General features: G+C 33.6%; 1 pseudogene; it reads left to right on the forward strand.

The window, feature by feature from the left end:
• The first annotated feature begins 4,320 nt into the window (after positions 1–4,320).
• LOC100930594 lies at positions 4,321–4,681 on the forward strand (annotated as a pseudogene).
• Positions 4,682–21,333: the final 16,652 nt, after the last annotated feature.

Below are 21,333 nucleotides of genomic sequence, written 5' to 3' on the forward strand. Positions count from 1 at the left end.
GTTACAGAAGTCTGAGATATATCTATATTTTTATCTGTCTCTTTCTATATGTCTAATATTTTCTCAAGAGACAGAGGTCTCTTGATATAGTTCAGTGAAGTGGAAAGAAGGGGCATAAAGGCCTGCATATTTAGTAAAGGATTAAGGTTTCCAAATTCAGTCTAGTCAATGGTAGGAAAGAGTTGCAATCTGATCATAATGCTATAATGTAGAGTGGATTTAGGGTTCACAAGGGAAGAAAGCTTCCAAATTGTAATTAAGAGCATTATGGATTATAGCTTCTAGAATTAGTGATAGAAAAATAAGAAGTTGAAACTTGGAAAGGCTTTGCAGAGGCCCCAACAGATTTAGTGGATAATTATCTTCCTTGCTCAAGTTGTCTGGCCCATTCCAGAATGTATTATCTCAGTTGACAGGTGAAGCCATTGCTTGGCTGAATAAAAAAGGTTGCTTGTCCTACCCCACCCCACCCCCAATAATTGACAGTAGTCTTATTGACACAAACATCACCAAAAGAGGCAGGAGGGAAGAGGAGCAGGAAGAGGAAAGACAGACAGAGAGACAGACAGAGATAGACAGATAGCAAGTCAGAGAATCAGAGACAGAGACCCATAGAGAGAGACAGAAAGAAATCATTCCTGTGAATATTTTGTATGGACATTCAGTTGTGGCTCTGCCTCCACTAACCCATCAATCCTTTTAGCTCCTAAGCCAATTATAGGTTTTTTTAATCATCACATAGTATGGATCTCATGAGTTATTCGTGGCCAGAAGCAAGTTCTCCCAAAGTTATAAATGTTGGATTAGAACCAAGCAATGAACATCTCCACATGATCTGTTTAACCCACCAATATGGTTATACCTGAGCATGTTCTAAGATCTGGGCTTTGACATTCTACATATAAAATAAAAACAAATGGATCTAATTAGCAGTTCTAAAATACTTTACAGTAGTAGGACCCTAAATTTTATATAAAAGCTTAGCAGAAGCTTTGCAGTAAAGTATTGAATGTTTTTTATTATTTTTAAGATGCCTTCTACTTATTGTACTAAATAGCATGAATGCTATTTTTACAATAAGTGTTATACATTTAACATAAAAAAGAAAGAGTTTCTATCTATCCAGGACTAAATGATACACAGAGGAATATGTTGTTGTCAAAGGTAGACTTAAGTGTTGGACCAAGAACCTTGGAATTAATAGAGACATCAACTATTTTTATGATGTATAGGGTCAGTCAAATTCCCACATCAACTGGATAAACTATACAGTTTCATGACTTTAGAATGTTGGTTGCATTTTCCTATGAAGAAAGAAGATATCTTCCTTGGAATTTCCTGGAGTATAAATTTCACTGATACTGGCTGAACTGGCAGCCATGGACTCTAGTGGAAAAGACTTTTATTAGAGCAGTTCCTTGGTGTGTTGGCCATTAAGAAAAGTACCAAAAGATCTACTTGGTCTCTCTCCATGTGTCTCGATTTCTCTTTTCCTTCATTATCTACACCCTTTATCTTTTCTCCAGAAAAGCCAAGAGAAGAGTGCTCATAATGGCTACCTTGAGATAAGACACATGGAAGCCACATGATCTTATCTACCTGGAAGCTGTGGAAAAAGGAAGCACAAAGTCAAGTGCCCTCAAAATGGCAACCTTTCTCTTCAAGAGCAGCAACAACAAGGACAGTGTATCTGTAGTCACTAATTTCAGACTCAGAGAGGTAGTGGTATAATATTTGAGCCTAAGAGATGATACTGAAAGAAAGAAACAATATGGTCAAAGAACAAATTCCAGAATTTAACATATATTGTACTTCTGAAACTTAAGGAATGGAAAAGGCACATTTTACTATCACTATTATTTGGATGCACTAGGTCTCATTGAAACAGATTTTTTTTTTCTAGCAGTCCCAAGTACATTCCCCTTCTAGGTGAGATCAAGTTCTCAATGTAGTATCATAAGATTGGATGCCAACTTACATCTCTGGGGTGAAATGATCATATGAATGTCAGGAAACTGAGCAACTACAAGCCTCAATCAATCAACAAATGTTTATTAAGTAAGAACTATATTCTAGGTACCATGCTTTGTACTGGGGATAAGAAGGAACCAAACCTCATTAACAATTTGCTTTATTTCTTTTCTGAAGGGATTACAAATCACAGGGTAGTGCTAGGAATCTTGATGGAAAGCAGTACTTGCTGGAATATTGGGGGTTTGTTTCTCTAGCAAATCCAAATTTATTACTTTTTTTGAGAAGAGGCTATGAGCCATTCTCCAATTGAAAAATGGTCAAAGGATATGAACAGACAATTCTCAGATGAAGAAATTGAAAGTATTTCTAGTCATATGAAAAGATGCTCCAAGTCATTATTAATCAGAGAAATGCAAATTAAGACAACTCTAAGATACACTACACACCGTCAGATTGGCTAAGAGACAGGAAAAAATAATGATGATTGTTGAGGGATGGGGAAAACTGGGACATTGATTCATTGTTGGTGGAGCGGAACAATCCAACCATTTTGGAGAGTAGTTTGGGATCTATGCTCAAAAGTTATCAAACTGTGCATCCCTTGATCCAGAGTGTTACTACTGGGATTATATCCCAAAAGAGATTAAAAGAAGGGAAAGGGATGTATGTGCACGAATGTTTGTGGCAGCCCTTTGTAGTGGCGAAACTGAAACGAATGGATGTCCATCAGTTGGAGAATGGCTGAATAAATTGTGGTATATGAAAAAGGAATATTACTGTTCTGTAAGAAATGACCAACAGGATGATTTCCCCAGAAAGGCCTGGAGAGATTACACAACTGGATGCTGAGTGAAATGAGCAGGACCAGGAGATTTATATACTTAACAATACTAAGATGACCAGTTCTGATGGATCAGGCCATCCTCAGCAACCAGATCAACCAAATCATTTCTAATGGAGCAATGAACTAACAACTATACCCAGAAAAGAACCGGGAGATGACTAAAAACCAACATTGAATTCCCAATCCCTATATTTATGCACACCTGCATTTTTGATTTCCTTCACAAGCTAATCGCATAACAATTCAGAGTCTGATTTTTTTGTACAGAAAATAATATTTTGGTCATGTTTCATTGTGTATCTAAGTTATATTTTAATATATTTAACATCTACTGGTCATCCTGCCATTTAGGGAGGGGTGGGGGGAAGATAAAAATTGGAACAAGAGGTTTGGCAATTGTTAATGATGTAAAGTTACCCATGTATATATCCTGTAAATAAAAGGCTATTAAATAAAATAAAAAAAAAAAAAAAAAAAAAAAAAGAAAGAGAAGAGGCTATGAGTGTGGAGAACTTTAAAGCCCTGTGGTAAATGGAACTCTTTGGAGAGGGAAAGTATGTAGATTGTTTATGGCTATTGTGAATCCTTTGTTTTGTTGTATTGTTTGTGAATGTTTTGTTTTTATATTTTATGGGGCGTTAACTTGAGTTCTAGTGTCAGGATCTGGAGACCCTTTAATCATAGACATAAACTGTCAGTGGGGACATAAAAAAATAAGAGTTACCATTTGGGACTATGTCTGTTCATGTAAATCTTTAGTTTGGTATCTGAGTCCACTCTTTACAGGGGTTACACACCTACAACATGGTTGCAGGAAAAGTAAAAATATACTTAAGAATGGAAGGCTCTCATGAGATGAACGACTACTCAGTCCCTGGAGTGTAATGTCTAATCTCCTCAGTCAAGTAAAGGGCCTATCTTCAGATAGAAATTGTCTGAATATAATTATCTGTATCTGGACTACTCTATACTCAGCAATTGTGTGGAGCCATATAAATAACTCTCAGTTTTCATACTACTTATCTGTAAGCATTTGCTGATGTATCATTATTTCCTGGGTTTTCAAAGGTTAAGCCAATATACCATAAACATTAGAAGATCCTCTCCAAATGAAAATTATTTGAATAAAGATCCAGATATAGATTGTATTTTACTTTTGAAGATCACCTTGGCTGTTTGAAAAAGCTTACCATCAGAAATTTTGCTGCAGGGCAATAAATTTATAGTCCAAAGTAAGTCACAAAGCCCTTCATGTAAGGCATAGGAGAGTTGGTACCTAGATAGATGGAGTAAGCATAGAAACAAATTATAGAACCATGAAATGAATAAAGAAATGAAAAAAGCAAAATGAATGATAATTTTTTAAAACAGAATATAGCTCTTCAGTAGTCTGTAAGGTGCTTGCTTCTTCTTTGGAAGCTCAGGCCACATTTGAATGAACCTTCACTTCAGCCAGAGACTAGCACCACTACAAACAAGTTTCTCTTCATTCATCTCCTGAAATGGCCATCTCCAAGCTCACTTGCATCTACTCTGTCCTCATCCTTCAGAATGATAAGGGTATAGTCAGGGAGGATAAAATTAATGCTCTCATTAAAGCAGCAGATGTAAATGTTGAACCTTCTGGCCTGGATTATTTGCAAAGGTCCTGAACAATATAAACATTGGAAGTCTCAACTGCAATGTTGGTGAACCTGTCCCAATAGCTGGTGGTGCTGCCCCTGCGGGTGGTGCTGTCCCTGCGGGTGGTGCTGCTCCTGCTAGCACAGCTGCCCCAGCTGAGGAGAAGAGGAAGTAAACAAAAAAAAAAAGAAGAATCCGAGGAGTCTGATGATGACATGGGCTTTGGTCTGTTTGACTAAATATTTTTTGTAGTATTAAATAAAAACTGTAAACTAAATTTAAAAAAAAAACCCTGAATATAAATAACAATAGTGGTTTAAAATATTTATGGAAATCTTTACATTTTATAGGAGAGAGGGCACTGGATTTGGAGTCATAAAGACCTGGCTTCCAATCCCACTACCTGGGTGATACTGAGCAAGTCACTAAATCTCTCTAGGTCTCAGTATCCTCATCTGTAAAATGAGAAGCTTGGATCTGATGGCCCCTAAATGACCCTCCAGCTTTAAATTTTTGGTTTTATCAGACTTTATATATTTTATTTCATCTGATTCTCATAATAACCATGTGAGATGGATAATACAAACATTATTAGCCACAATTTTTATGTAAGAAAATTGAGACTAAGAGAGATAGAATAAATTTTTCCTATTTATATATCCAACAGAGTGTTTATGTCTTCTGTTTTGGGATTCAGTGCTCTTTCTACTACATATAATACAATTATTTTTACTTTATTTAAAAAGCCCTAGTACTGAAATAGGTATGAGCTCAATGCTTTTACGGAGAGCTCAATCAATCAGTCAACATGCATTTATTAAGCACCTATTACCAGATACCATGTCAGGGTCTGGCAACACAAATACCAAAAATGCAATAATCCTTATTTGACATTGTTGCATAACTGCTATTTTTAGGACTGCATAAACATTTAACTATATGTGCCAAAATAATCAGGTATTTCTATTGGCCTTTCCTTTTCTCCTTAAGTAAAAGCCAATTGCAATGGTTCCCTAAAGTGTATCAAATTCCTTAGCTTATGCACTATTCATAATTTTGACAGCTGACTCCCTCTATACCACTGAAGTGAGTAGGTGGTACAGTGGATAGAGTATTTTCCTTTATCTTCTGCTTCCCAGACACTAATAGTATAGTGTAACCTATATAGAATTGGTATGTACCCAAGCATTATTTAAATATGTGGAAACAATTCACAGGCATCTGGTCTAACCCTATAAAGAGAAAGACAGGATCTGTGTGTATAAAACCAAAAACCCAATGGATGAGAGATAAAAACTGGCCTCAGGAACACTTCCAGGCTGGAAAAATTTCTCCAGTTTCTTAGAAAATGAACTAGGATTATATTTATTTGCCCCCTCAAATATATTTGGTTCTCTGGGCACGACAGGATTAGAACAGAAGCTGCTGCCTCCCTGATTGCTCTTAAGGAGGAAGTAGACCTCAGTTTACATTTGTCTACTTAGCTCCTTTCCATTCAATATTGTTTACACAAAAGACCCTTATAAATTCCAAATATTAATTATACTACTTTATTTAAGCAAATTAGCAAACAGAATTTGGAGAAATTCTACAGATTAGAATATATTTAAAAACAAACAAGAGTGAATGTGACCTTCAGATGGAATATAATCTGATGAAATACAATCTTAGTTCAAACCAAGGGAAAGTCTCTGAAATCTCTCAGGAGGAGGAAGAGGCAAGCAAGAAGAAACAGTTTTTCTTACATAATTGAAGCATCCAAAATGTTTCTTTTTCTTTAAAAATGTCTGGAACCCTATGTGTACCCCAAATCTCTCAAACTATTGCAAAGAAGATCTCAGCCTTCTCTACACCAGTTAAGAAGTATGAAAATTCAGCAGGGTGCCAAATGTCCCAGGCTTGGTTAGAAGGCTGGTTACATTAGCAAATGCTTGGGAAATAAATGAAAGAATTTGAATATAACTTTCTTCATTTTACTTTTCTGGAACTCAGTTTTCTCTTTCAAATTAACTGGTTGTAATGAGGTACAATGCATTATGAAGATGTGCATCATCTGGAATGAATTCACAGGTTCAAACCATCTTCAGTTCAAGGAACAAAGCTTCATTATAATGCTTTAACTAGTGGGCTAAGTACCCTATTGGAACTTGCACTTAATCTTTTATGGGAAAGGATCCATAGTGAAATGTGCTAGCCATGCTAATTGTGTACCTCAGTAAATTAACTAGTCCCCATGGTCATCCTATTTATACAAGATAGTCTTGGGAGTTTGACTTCTATAGCTTGATCTCCAGATTGTGGACAGCAATAGTGAGTGTCAGTACAAATAACTCCATCTCTACAAGATAACTCTGTCAGTACAAGATAATTCTATAAGGTTAGTTTGTTTCTTACTGGGACCCACTCAAATACTGGATTGTTGCCAGGGACATGGTCTTTTTCTGGAATCCATTAACCCTATCAACTGGAATATATAATACTTAAGAATGCTTACAATTTTATGATTCATCAACATAATTTCATCATTAGTGATTTAAAAATACATGCTTAAAAGTGTATGCCTTTTGGTAGGCTAAAGGCATTAGCTTTATATATGGACAGTATATTGATGTTAGATTTTCCCACTTCCCACATTGTGTGACTTTTTTTAGGTTATTATAAGCATTTAGCATTCAAAAGTTTTCTTAAAATGCATTCCATATAGTACTACATTTATTTCTAAGCTCAATATAAATTAAGCCAATCATCTGAACACTTAGCCATTTGTTGGATGGCAAGCAGCCAATCAGCAATCAGTTATATGCTTCTAGTAACCTGAAATTTTTTTTTATCATTTCCTCGCCAATAATTTAGAAATGGTAATTTTCCCCAAGCAAAGAAGGATTTTGGAAAGATATAGACATGAACTAATTTGATCATTTTTAGATTTTATCATATTTGATCAAATATTGGGGGAAAATGCTGCCTCAGAAACCAATTGATTAATTTAGCTTTTTATTTGAAGGGAATAAAAAGAATCATTCATTTAGCCAAATCTATTTTACTATGCCTAGTAAACCAAAGCAGAAAGTTAAAAACAAACAAAAACACCTTAGGTTAAAAGATAGTACAAATGAAAATATCAGTCATTTTACATCACTTTGCACTAAAATTTACTGTTATGTTTGAGGGGGGAAACCTCAGGATTCCTTCTGATTTTGGTATTCCAAGTTCAAATGGCAAATAAACAGCATACATGTAAACATTAATAGTAACCTTATGAAAAGTACTCAGTGTTCCAGAATATTTTCTCTTACTCTTGCCATGTTCATCACCACACCCTCCCAAGCTGGCATGTTCACACATTGGCATAAACACAGACCTACACATTTTTTGCCTATAGAGTTTTAATATATTGTAGCTACATTTTGGTTTTGTCCAGAATTGCAGCTTTTATATTATTGGTGATTTCTCTCTGTATTAGGAGATTGTAATTGGTCAAAACCCAAACAAAATAAAAATAAAAAGAAAAACCTCCCACAATTTCCCCTTCCTTTGAAGTCAAATAGCAGAACATTAAAGCTCATCTGAAGGGCCAAGTTTATGAATGTATATTTTGGCATTGAATTGAGTATAAGTCTAGTTGGTATTTTCACCATGATACAAAAGAAGCTGTATCTATAACTAATTGTCCATGTTTTAGATTAATTCTTTAAAGTAGCATTGTAATTTTGTAATCCCTAGAAGAAGTGTGCTAGTTAATGTTAATATTTTGGAAATATGCATCATCTGCCACCAAAAGTAAAATTGTTTTTTGAAAAATTAGTGGAACAGAGATTTCATTCTCCTCTATGGTTTTTATTTGGCTATATGGAAAATGTTCCATCCAACTCAAGAAGAAAATGTACAAACCTGGCTTGATGCACAAAACTAATGTCCTAAAAGGACTGAGCCTAATTTGTATACATTTCTTTAAGTAATTCACATGTGGCTGAAAGCAGGGACCTACGTATCTTATTGTAATAGCTTGTTATGTATATGCCTTGCTTGCTGCATAATCCATCAATTGTCCCATCCATACTCAGGTCTCATTTAATAAGATAATGCCTCCACAGGCACATGTGGTATATGAAGTCATATTCCTCCAGAATTTTCTTGATTCTCCATAAAACATAAAGCAACAGTGTTTAGGGTAGTAACTTCTAGATACTTTGCTACTCCTGTAGCAAAAACAGACCAAAATATGTTACAAGTATATAAAATTTTCCCAAAATATTGGGACAATACAGAAAATATTTTCTAAGAGTATTTATCATATAGAAAGGATATATCGCAGAGCTACATAGTAGCCTAATTAGTAACCTAATGAGTTTAAAAGTTCATTTTCATTAGTCCACAGAATTTATTGAATGCTCACTGAAGACAAAATATTGATCTAGGTGATCTAGAATAGGTGATCTAAATGGATATGGGAAGGTTAAAAGAAAATTAGTAAGATTTACACCTTTGAAATAGTTGTAACTTATTTGAAGAAACAGGGCAAAATTTTCTAAAATGAACAAGTGATTTTGGGTACATATTTTCCCTGAAAGCTGCTTTAGCAGTAGAGTATAGCAGAAAGAATACTAAAATCAGAGTAAGTAAACCTGGGGGTCAATTCAGCATATTTATAAGTGAATTACCTAACCTTTTAATTCCAGTTTCTTCATCTCTAAAATAAGAATAATAAAAAAACACCACAATTCTTACAGAGGAAAAGGCTTTGCAGACCTCAAAAATTATTTAAATGGGAGTTATTTGATTATTTTGATGCTTTTTGTGTTGAAATATCCCATAAAACTTTTGCTAAAATGTTTTAAAACAAAAATGTTTAGTGATATTTATATTAAGCATTTAAAGTTTAAATTAAAAAAATTTTTCATCATAAAAATGTGCCTGTAGTTACAGAGGACAAATTATTTCCATTTTTTTCTTTTTAATTCAAGGAAGCATTTCATAGTGGATGAAATACTTTGTGGGGGAAAAAACCCTCAACTTTAGTCCAAATATCTTCTGAGATGAACATAATAATGATAGTTTACATGTACATAGCATTTCATAATTTACAAAACACTTCACTCAGAATAAACCTGTGAGTTAATATAAATAAGAGAACTTTGCTTCTCTTTTGTTGTGTCTTGGGTTTTATAGTTAGAGTAAGAAAACTGAGATTTGAATTCAGGATCAGTTCAAGTTCAGTTCTCTTTCCACTGAATTATGTTGACTCCCTAAAATTATGTTGACTTTATAAACAAGGGCAAATTTATATTGTGAAAGCTGGATGACGGCAGAATCACAGTGTTTCAAAATTAGAAAAACTCTTGGTAGCCATTTAATCTAATCTATATTCAATATTCCCTCTGAAATGTTATTTAGTCTTTGCTTGGAAGGGGAACCATTATTTTTCAGCCAGCCTGTTTCAATTTTATATATACCTAATTAAGAATTCCCCCCTCCTTGTATCAAGTCGTTTTTCTCTTAAACTTCTCTTCATTGCTCTTTGTTTTATTCATCAGAGCCAAAGTATAATAATTCTAATACCTTTTCTGATAAGTGCTTCAAATAGTTGAAGATGGTTATTGTATTTTCTTTAAATCTCCCGTTGTCGTGTTAAAAAAAAAAAAAAAGTCCAAGACATCCTGGCTGTCCTTCCTTGGATACATTTGAATATCTTTCCTAAAATGTAGTGCTCAGAACTCTATGGTCTGACTGGGATAGGGATAGCAGAATTATCCCCTCTACACTAATATATATGCTTTAACTCTTCTTAATGCAGTCTGATTACATATCACATTGCTCACTTATAAGGAACCTGAAATCTACTAAAACCCCCAACTGTTTTTCAGATGAATTGATGTCTAGATATGCATCTCATATATTTTACTTGAATGAATGAAACAAATATGTAAGGACTTGCTGTACCCTAAGTGCTGAGGATATAAAAAGTATGATAGTTCCTGTTCTAAAGAAGCTTGTATTCTAATTGGTGGAGACAATATATATAACAGGATTCAGCTACAGGACTGACTCAAAGGACCAATGATCTGCCATCGTAGGCAGGATTGAAGGATTGAAGTTTTCCTCTGCTCATCAAAACAATATGAATGACCAAATTTATTCTGTGAATGGGGAGTATGAAGGAAGGAGCTAGAAGTGATTGACCTATAACTTTGGGAGCAGTAGAATGAGATGGAGAGTGAGGTTAAAGTGATGCTTCCCTCCTGAGAGTGGGAATATGTATCATGGGATCTATTTGGGGGGAGACAGGAGGAAAGCAGTTGTTATAAAAGGGGAGGAGAGGCTAGCTTATTGGGATCTGAGAAAGAGGTAAGCCGAGGTTAAGCAAGGATTCATATGATCTGGTCTACTCTGTTTTCTTTTCATTGGTAGGACCTTGACAGAGGGCAATTCAAAAGGCTTTCACAGCTTGGTTATAATTTTTTGTAAGACTTCTACCATCTCTGATAAATTTCATCTTGTTTGATTTAGCCTAATATTTTAACTTATCAAGTTCTTTTTCAATATTGTCATTTATATGGTGTTTATCCCACTGTTTTGTCATCTAAAATTTTGATAAATTTATTGTTTATGATTTTGTAATTATGGGTGCTTCTTTGCTATACGAAAGTGCATACTGAAAGATGAAATTTTACTGGCTGGAACAGAATCTTTTGGCACGTCTCAATTCTTTGGAAGAAAGAAAGCTTGTGTATTAATGGGGTAATGTTAATTTTTTTCCCTGCCCAGGAAGAGTCTGAGAGGCTCTTTGAGAGATAGAATATGCATCAGGACACAAGGTTAAAAGGAGAGATCAAGTGCCCAGTTTAACTGAATAACCAGAAATAAAGAGGGAAAGGTTTGCCATGAAAGTACCATGCTGCCATTATCATGATCGTGGGGCTTAAACTAAGTAAATACCTCTGGGGCAAAAAGTAGAGAGAGACTGTGATTGCTTGATATTGTATATGATAATAGTGACCCTTTTCTGTCCTCTTCTTAGTCTTCCCTTTCCCATGGAGGAATTAATTTCTTTATTATTATTATTATTATTTTAGCTTTGTATTTTCAAAATACATGCATAGATAGTTTTCAAAACACAGCCTTGTAAAACTCTATGTTCCAAATTTGTTCTCCCTGCCTTCCCCCAGCACCTCTCCTAGACAGTAAGTAATCCAATATATGTTAACCATGTGCAATTCTTCTACACACATTTCCACTATCATACTGCACAAAAAATAAGATTAAAAAGGGGAAGAAACGAGGAGAAAAACAAAAACAATAACAAAAAGGTGAAAATCCTATGTTGTGATCCACATTCACTCTCCACAGTCCTCTCTTTGGATACAGATGGCTCTCTCCATCACAAATCTTTTGGAATTGGCTTAAATCACCTCATTGTTGAAAAGAGCCACGTCTATCAGAATTGATCACTGCCTACTCTTATTGTTGTGTACAATGTTCTCTTGTATGTGCTACTTATATATGTACCCACATACATATATCTATATACCTCCATGCATACATACACATACACATGTAATATACATTTATACATACATAAACATGCATCTAAAATAATACTAATATAGCTGATATATAATGTAGATTTTCTCTTGATTGAGTCTTTTAATTTTGTTTGAGATAAATGATTACTAGTCCTACTTTTTTTTCTTCTAAAAAAGTCTACTCCTGATCCTTTTTATTGTGTTTGTGTATATCTCTTGCTTTCTGTTTTTGCTAATTTTTCTACTTTAGTTCGACTCTTTAACTTGTCTTGCTATTACTTAAACTTCCCCCACCCATGGATCTCTCCTTTATCTTTTACCCCCACTATCTTTTCCTTCTCTCTTTCTCCCATTTCTTTTAATGTACACACCTTACTCTGCTCTGGTTAATCTAAATACCCTTCTGTACCCCAGCTTGTCCTATGCCATCCTTTCCCTTTCTCTTTCCTTTTAATCTTTATCCCTTTCCCATTAATCTACAAAGCTTGTCTTACAACTGTAAATCTACACACCTTTCTGTATGCCACCTTATCCAATTCCCTCTCCCTGATTTTTTAATAGATTTTGGAGGGTGCTATACCCTTCATGGTACATACATATGTATTGTTTCCTATTTATCTCTGTTCCCAATGTGAGTAGGTTTTCAGAACTATCAGCCCTCCTCCCCACTCTAATGCCTCTATGTTGGTTCTTCTTCTGCACCTCATTTGAACTGCATAATTATTATTTTTACTCTTTCCTAGCTGGTTTTGATTTATAGAATTAGCTCATACTCTGCTTTGCTCCAATCGTTCTTTTTTACTAATGCCAATCTTAGAGATATGGTTTATATTTCAAACAGTTTGTCCTTACTGAGTCCCTTGAAATTAGTCTTTGATGTTGGGTCATATATGTTAAATGATCTATTCAGTCTTGGTTGAGATAAAAATCTTAAAAATCTGTGTTCATTAAATACCCATTTTTCTTTTCATTTGTTATTATGGTTAGTTTTGTTGGATAAGTTATTTTTGGTTGACAATATATAGTATTCCAGGGTCTTTTATTGTAGCATTCTTACTGTTGCTCCAACATATTTGAATTGTTTTTGTTATTATTTATTTGTTTGTTTCTTGTAAATTTTTCTCTTCAATTTGGGCTTTTTTTGAAATGTCTCTATGTAATGTTTCTATGTGTTTTCCTTGTAGTATTTTTTTGAGGTAATGATTGGTGGATTTTTTCTATCACTACTTTGGGAAAAAGTTTTTTTTTTTTTTTTTTTTTTTTTTTTTTTTTACTTTCCTCTTTTGTTTGATCATTTCAGGAAAACGTTCTTTGATTATTTCTTACATTATTGTGTTAAGGGTTTTTATTTTTAATTTTTTTAACCACAACTTTCAGGTAGTCCAATTATTCTTATGTTCCCTTTTCTTGATCTGTTCTCCAGATATGTTTTTTTTTTTTCTTATAAGATGTTTCATATTCTCTTTTATTTTTATTCTGGATCTCTTCTATTTTTTTTTTCATTCTGTACATTTTGTTTTGTTATTTCTCAGTCTCTTATAATTTCACTGACTTCCCTTTACCCAATTCTAATTTTCAAAGAATCATTTTTTTCTTTAAAACTCTGAATCTCCTTTTCTAGTTTTTCTTGTGTTTTTTTTTTTTTTTGGATGTTTTTAATTTTAATTTTCATGCTTTCCTCAATCTCTCTCATTTGATTTTTAAAGTCTTTTTTGAGTTCTCTAAATTCTCTCTGGACATGTAACCATTTAGTGTTACTCTTTGGTGTAGAAGAAACCTTTTTTTTTTTTAACTTCACCATCCTCCTCTGAAGATGGACACTTATCTTCCTTATTCCCATAGTAACATTCTGTGGTTGGTTCTTTTTCCTTTGCCTACTCTATTTTTTAAAAATAAGAACTTATTAGTGTAACTAGCTCTAATATGGGAGTGAGTGGGGGTGGATGGTGACTCTGACTTCATTTCAGTTCTCCCTTCTGGCCAGGACCCCAAACCAAGAACTCTGCCCTCCTGTAAGTGTCTGTAGCCAGGAACTTCCCTGCTATGCTGCTTCTGCACTCATTGGGTATGCTGGTTCCTTCTCACATAGAACCATATCTCAGCAGCACGACTAGCCTGGCATTCTTGATCAGCTGAGGTTCCCTCAGTCTTCCTAGACTCAGACTCCCCACATTGTACAAGAGGTGAAAAGTCCTGTGGTTTGGTTCCTTTGAAAGTTAACCTGGAAGTGTTTATACTTCACACAAGTTAAACCTCCATCCTATTGTCTTACTTTGGGGGCTTCCTGAGTTGTCTTAGGAGAATCCCTTTTCTGCTCTAATATTTGTTTTTCACTGGTCTTGGTTCATCCTGAGGCACAACTTTATTTTGTTTGTAGGGGAACTCTGGAGAGTTTGGAATTTTCTGACCTTCTTCACCATCTTTCCATAATCTTTCATTATTATTCCATTTTAATGGGAAATAGCTATGCTATAATATTTAAATTTTGTTTAAATTGTTAACTTAATTCATTTTTCCTTCATAGCTTTTGGTTTAGATTTGAATTTAGCTTTAAACTTTGCTTTTTTTTTTTTTTAAGGGAGGAATAATTGTTAACAGATTTTTACATTTTAAATTTGTTTTTGTTGGGATTATATTTTTAAACATTTTTAATTTTTCTTTTTAACAATATTTAATTTTTTCAATTACATGTAAAGATAGTTTTCAATATTCATTTTAATAGAATTTTCTCCCTTCTTTTTCTCCATTTCTTTCTACTCCTTCCCAAAAGAGCAGTCTGATATGTCATATATATACAATCATGATATTTCCACATTAATCATGCTGTGAAAGTATACACAGAACAAAAATGAAAAAGCACAAGAAAGAAAAACAAAAACAATGTGAAAATAATATGCTTTAATCTGCATTCAGTCTCTGTGGTTCTTTTTCTGGATGTGAATAGTATTTTCTGTCATGAATCTTCTGGAACTGTCTTGGACTATTGTGTTGTTGAGAAGAGCTAAATCAATCCTAACCAATCATTGCATAATGTTGTTGTTACTACATACAATGTTCTACTGATTCTGCCTACTTCACTCAGTATTCATTCATGTAAGTCCAAGTTTTTCTGAAATTTTCCTGACCATCATTTTTTATAGCACAATGGCATTTTATTATATTTCTATACCACAACTTGTTCTCCAACTGATAGGCATTCCTTCAGTTTCCAACTCTTTGCCACCAAGCTACTATAAAGATTTTTGTACATATAGGTCTTTTTTTCTCCTTGGGATCTCTTTGGAATACAGACCTAGTAGTGGTATTGTTGGATCAAAGGGTATGCACAATTTACTTGGTCTTTGGGCCAATTTGTTCCAAATTGCTTTCCAAAATAGCTGAATCAGTTCACAACTCCACCAACAATGTAGAGGTATCTCAATTTCCCCACATCTTTTCCAACATTTATCTTTGCCCTTTTATGTCATATTAGCCAATCTGATAGGTGTGAGATGATATCTCAGAGTTGTTTTAATTTGCATTTCTATAATCAATAATGGTTTGGAACATTTTTTTTTCATATGAGTATAGATAGCTTTAATTTTCTTATCTGAAAATTGCCTGTTCCTTGACCATTTCTCAATTGGGAAGTGACTTATTCTTTAAAAAATTGATTCAGTTCTCTATATATTTTAGAAATGAGGCCTTTATCAGAAACATTTGCTATAAAAATTGTTTCCCATTTTTCTGCTTTCTTTCTAATCTTGGTTGCTTTGGTTTTGTTTCTGCAAAACCTTTTAAATTTAATATCATCAAATTTGTCCATTTTATACCTCATAATATGCTCTATTTCCTATTTGTCCATAAAGCATCTAACTATCCACAAATATGATAGGTATCATGCTCCATGCTTTCATTTTCTTATAACATCTCCCTTTATATCTAGGTCATGTATCAATTTTGATTTTATCTTATAAAATGGTATAAGATAATGATCTTTGCCTTATTTCTGCCAGAATGCTTTCCAGATTTCCTAACTTTTTTTTTTTTTACTAAATAGCAAATTGTTAAGAAAAGAGTTAAGTCTTTAAACTTCTCAAATACTGAATAATTATGTTCTTTTGCTATTACAGATCATGTCCACTCTATCCCACTGATCTACCTTTCTATTTCTCATCCCTTATCAGATAGATGTAATAATTTTATCATTTTTATCTTCTTTTTCAAATCCCCTCCCCCTTCTACTTCCTTTTCACATAAGACAACCTAGTGTGTGTGTATATATATATATATGTGTGTGTGTATGTATTCTTTTCTTTTTGAACTATCTGATGAAAGTGAGATTCAAGCATTAACTGCCATCCATCCCCCTTTCCCCTTAATTGTAAAACTCTTGTTTGCTTTATGTGAGAAAATTTGTCCCATTCTACTTTTCCTTTCCCCTTTTTTCAGTGCATCCTTACCCCCACAATCTTTTTTTTTTGGAGATCATTCCAAGATAGTTGACTCACACCTTTGTCATATGTGTATGCTTTTTCTAAGTGTCCTAAAACAGTAAATTTCTTAGGAGTTACATGTATAATCCTCCAGTATAGAAATACAAATTTAATTTCATTGAGACCCTAGTGTTTATTCTTTTTTGCATCTCTTGAATCATAGTGTTTGTGGCTATATTATTCCCAAGAGTTTTTATTTTGGGATCTTTTTCAGGATGTGATTGAATTCTTTTAATTTCTTTTACCTTCTGCATCTAAAACCTTGAAGCAATTTTATATTATAATTTCTTGGAACATACTGCCTATGTTCTTTTTTATCATAATTTTTCAATAATCCAATAACTCCTAAAAATCTCTCCATAATCTCTTTTCCAGATCACTTTTTTCAGTGAACTATTTCACATTATCTTTTATTTTTTGCATTCTTTTGACTTTATTGTTTGTTGTTGTTTTTGATCTATTTCTTGACTTTGAATTTTCCTTTAAAATTGGGCTCTACTCACCTTGGGATGGGGAGGCACTATCCCAAGCTTCAGGCTTTTTTTGTGCGTTATTTTTAGAACTAGTTCTGGAGGTCTCTAAGTTTTTGATACTCTCAATGTGCTGTTATAGGGAGAAGTGTGTATGTCTTTACTCAAGTAGGGTTCCTGCTCCCTGGCAGTAACAAGTACTAGTGTTCCTGTTGGTTTTGAAACTGTGACCTTGTTTTCTTCATTAGTTTTTTTTTTTTAATGTCTTTTTTTGTCCATAAGAATGGTTTCTCTCTCTCATTTATCTTTTCTTTCAGTCTATTCTACTTTTTAAAAAATTCATGTTTCATGTTTATGTAAGTCTCTTTTATTTTCCTCATGGAATTAAACTTTTGAGATATCTGTTTTGGTATTTGGATTTCTTTCCCTTCATATTTAAAGGTATTTCTGACCAATTGTATTGGAATTTTCAGTGAAAATTTTGGTTCCCCTTCTAAACAGTTTCTATTTTTGCCTTGTAAGTTTCTTCATTGTAACTATACCTTCCAACTCTTCATATTGTCAAATGAAGATCCCTGTAGATAATACTCATTGTAAAGTTTCAATCTTCCTTCATAGAATATCTCTTTTTCTATGGAATCATTCATCAGTGATATTCCTTCCCTCAACTGAAACAATATTTATACCTCTGTTGTCCCTTCTCTTTTAAATCCTTTCTTTTCCCTCCTCATCCATTCTCTGGAGAAATATTATAGGAGTTAATACTGCCTTTATTGCTAATTTATTTTTTAAAATTTGCTTAGCAATATAACATTTCCTCCTCTTTCTTCTTCCTCCCTTTTATATGCCCTCTCATTCTACATTTTAGTTCCCTTTCAAAAACTGATTCATTTGTAGAATAAATATTTTTGGCTTAGTTCATAATTTTTCTGGCCTGCTTCTATAAGCATTTCTATTTGATTTTTGTGTTAACCTTTTGTGTATAAGGGAATCTCTTTAATGGCTTCTCTGTCTTGTTATTTTGCTGTTGTCTTTCATTATAGTATGATTATCCTTCTTGAATATCTATTTTTCTAGTGTGTTTTAGAAGCAAATAATTTCTTTAGATTTGCTTCTCTTTTAAGTAGTGTTTTCAATGCTTCTTTTTAATTGAACATCTTTTTTAAAATTTGTGGTTAGGTTCAGATTTACAGAGATAACCTTCTGTTGCAGCCTGAGTTCCATTCCTTGTCAAAACTCATTATTCCATTCCCTCCTGCAGTTTCTGTTGGGTGCACAATAATTTTATAGTATTTAATTTTCCTTTCCTTCATATTTAAGGGTATAACCAGTTATGGAATTTGCTGTCAGTGTAATTGTTAGTGGAAATAGAACGGCTATGGGTCTTGGAGTTTGAAGCATAATTTTATTTCCCCTGCTCTGGAGTGATCTGTGAATTCTTTTGATTGGCACATTTTGTTCCCTTTTTAAAAGTTCTAGAAAATTTTCTTAGCTTGCTTCTTGCACTATGGTGTTTAAGTTTTTTGATTTGTCATGTTCTTCTAGGAGACTTATGATCCTTAAAGTATCTCTACACATCTTGTTTTTGAGGTCATATGTGCTACTTGTATATAAATCATGATATCTCCTATATATTTACATTTCTAAATATAAATATTATATTCTTTTTTGTTGATATTTGTCACCTATATATTCAAGTTCATCTTCTTTTGCCAGTTATTCCTGTAGGTTATAAATTTTGCTTCCATTAATTCTAATTTCTCTTTTAAACTATTCAGACACATTCTGCTATGGTTCCATATTCTTATTAGAAATTCATTGAGTTTTCTATTTCATCAGGTGTGTTTATCCTTTTTCTTTTTGTCTTTCAATATTTATTCATAAGTGCATGAGCTCTTTTACTTGATTTGAAAGCCATATTCCCTTTTGAAATTATCTTCTCTGTTAATATATCTGCATTTGTTCTTGAGTTTCCTCTCGAGATCTTTCATAATTTCAATATTTTTCTCCTTATTTTTCTTTATTACTTATTTTTAGACTATTTACTCTTTGATGATAATTTTCCCAAGTATTGGATCTCATATATCCTTACTTGGCCTTCTCTAATACTGGGCAGTTCACAGTTCATTCAGCCTCAGTCTCTAAAGCAACTGATTTCTCAGGGGAAAGAACTGGTTCCAGTTGGATATTTGGCACTTTTCCCTTAGGCTTAGTGTAATATCAGTCACACACATTCTTTTACTACTCCCTCTGTTCCTTAGTTTTTCCAATGGTTTAGAGTGTTGTCATGCTGCTATAGCAGCCTGAGCGAAATTATGTCTTTGTAGTTTGGATAGAGATCTAAACATTAGGAGAAGGTGGAAGTTGGGATCAGGGTGTAGAATTGAGTTCTGTTGTAAGCATAGACATGTGTCCTGCCTGACCTGTTCCTTTTATTCTTATTGAACTTTCATGTCCCATGATTCTGATATGCTGTTTTTGAAACTTGAAGAAATTTCTTTTTTTTTTTTTTAATTTAATAGCCTTTTATTTACAGGTTATATGCATGAGTAACTTTACAGCATTAACAATTGCCAAACCTCTTGTTCCAATTTTTCACCTCTTACCCTTCCACCCTCTCCCCTAGATGGCAGGATGACCAGTAGATGTTAAATACATTAAAATATAAATTAGATACACAATAAGTAGCCTTTTATTTACAGGTTATATGCATGAGTAACTTTACAGCATTAACAATTGCCAAACCTCTTGTTCCAATTTTTCACCTCTTACCCTTCCACCCTCTCCCCTAGATGGCAGGATGACCAGTAGATGTTAAATACATTAAAATATAAATTAGATACACAATAAGTATACATGACCAAAATGTTATTTTGCTGTACAAAAAGAATCAGACTTTGAAATATTGTACAATTAGCTTGTGAAGGAAATCAAAAATGCAGGTGGGCATAGATATAGGGATTGGGAATTCAATGTAATGGTTTTTAGTCATCTCCCAGAGTTCTTTCGCTGGGTGTAGCTGGTTCAGTTCATTACTGCTCCATTGGAAATGATTTGGTTGATCTCGTTGCTGAGGATGGCCAGGTCCATCAGAACTGGTCATCATATAATATTGTTGTTGAAATATATAATGATCTCCTGGTTCTGCTCATGAAACTTGAAGAAATTTCTACTCTATCTCCACAGCACTACATGGAAAGGAGTGGGCTAGGGTTTAGTGTTGAATTCTGCTGACTTCTGTTGTATGTGTGTGTGTGTTGGCTTGGGTAGTCCAGCTTCTGGGAATGTGGTGGATAGTGGGATAGACAGCTCTGAGTGAGTGGGAGTTAGAGGTGAGGAATTATTTGTTTTCACTGCATTTAGTTCATTGAGTTTTTACCTTGTTTATGTTCTTGGTGACCTAGATTGAGGGGACAGCTGGAATTGCTTTATCTTGCTATATAATTCTATTTTAGAGTGATTTGAGATATTATGAAGAATGGAAAAAGTGTTTGTTGGTCACATGAACTTGAAGTCTTATATGTACTTTTTTATGCTCATTCAATAATCACCAGATGTATAGCATATCAAAATTTTCTAAAACACCATTCAGGTTCTTAATTTATTTTTGGTTTATTTTGGGGGGAAGACTAAAAGGGGTACAGTGAAATTCTTCACTATTGCAATTTTACTGTTCCTCATAATTCATTTTTTTAAGTCTTTAGATGCTATGCCATTCAGTACATGTATTAAAATTAATTTATTTTTGTGAAACAAATTGGGTAAGCATATTTTGCTAAAATTATTTTTTAGCAAAATATATTTTTCTTCTTAGTTTCTTTTTGCTTTTGCTTTATCTAAAACCATATTTGGTATTCCTGACTTTTCTGTGTGTTAAGCTGAAGCAAAATAGATTTTTGTCCAGTCTTATTTTAACTCTGTGATGGTTTTCATATTTTAAGTATGTTTGTTTAAAAAAATTGTTGCATTTTATTTTCTAATTATGGATGAATTAATCACATTCACAATTGTGATAATTAATTTTCTCTTTCCCTCCCAATTATTCTTGTAAACTTTTTCTTCTCTCTGTTTCATTTTCCCTCTCCACTACAGGTTTTTATTCTCTCTTTCTTTTAAGCTTAAAGTTACCATCTCTTTCACAGAATAAGGCTTATTCTGTGACTTCTCCCTGAATTTACTTTCTGTTTCATAATCTCTTTTTTGCTTCTTCCTTATTCTTTTTGTATGTTTATGGGAATTTGTGTGTGTGTGTTTTATCTTCCCTTGGCCAGTTTAGATGAAAATGAAATTCGGGTGATATCCATCTTCCTTGCTTCTTTCAAGTTTGCATAAATTTCTACTTGTGAACCCTGCTTATGTGCAATAAAAAGCTTTCTTATCCTTCCTGCCATTTCCTTTACTGGTATATCTTCCCCCATTTTGTT

Source organism: Sarcophilus harrisii, chromosome 3 (genome assembly GCF_902635505.1).
Source record: "Sarcophilus harrisii chromosome 3, mSarHar1.11, whole genome shotgun sequence".
Classification (NCBI taxonomy): domain Eukaryota; kingdom Metazoa; phylum Chordata; class Mammalia; order Dasyuromorphia; family Dasyuridae; genus Sarcophilus; species Sarcophilus harrisii.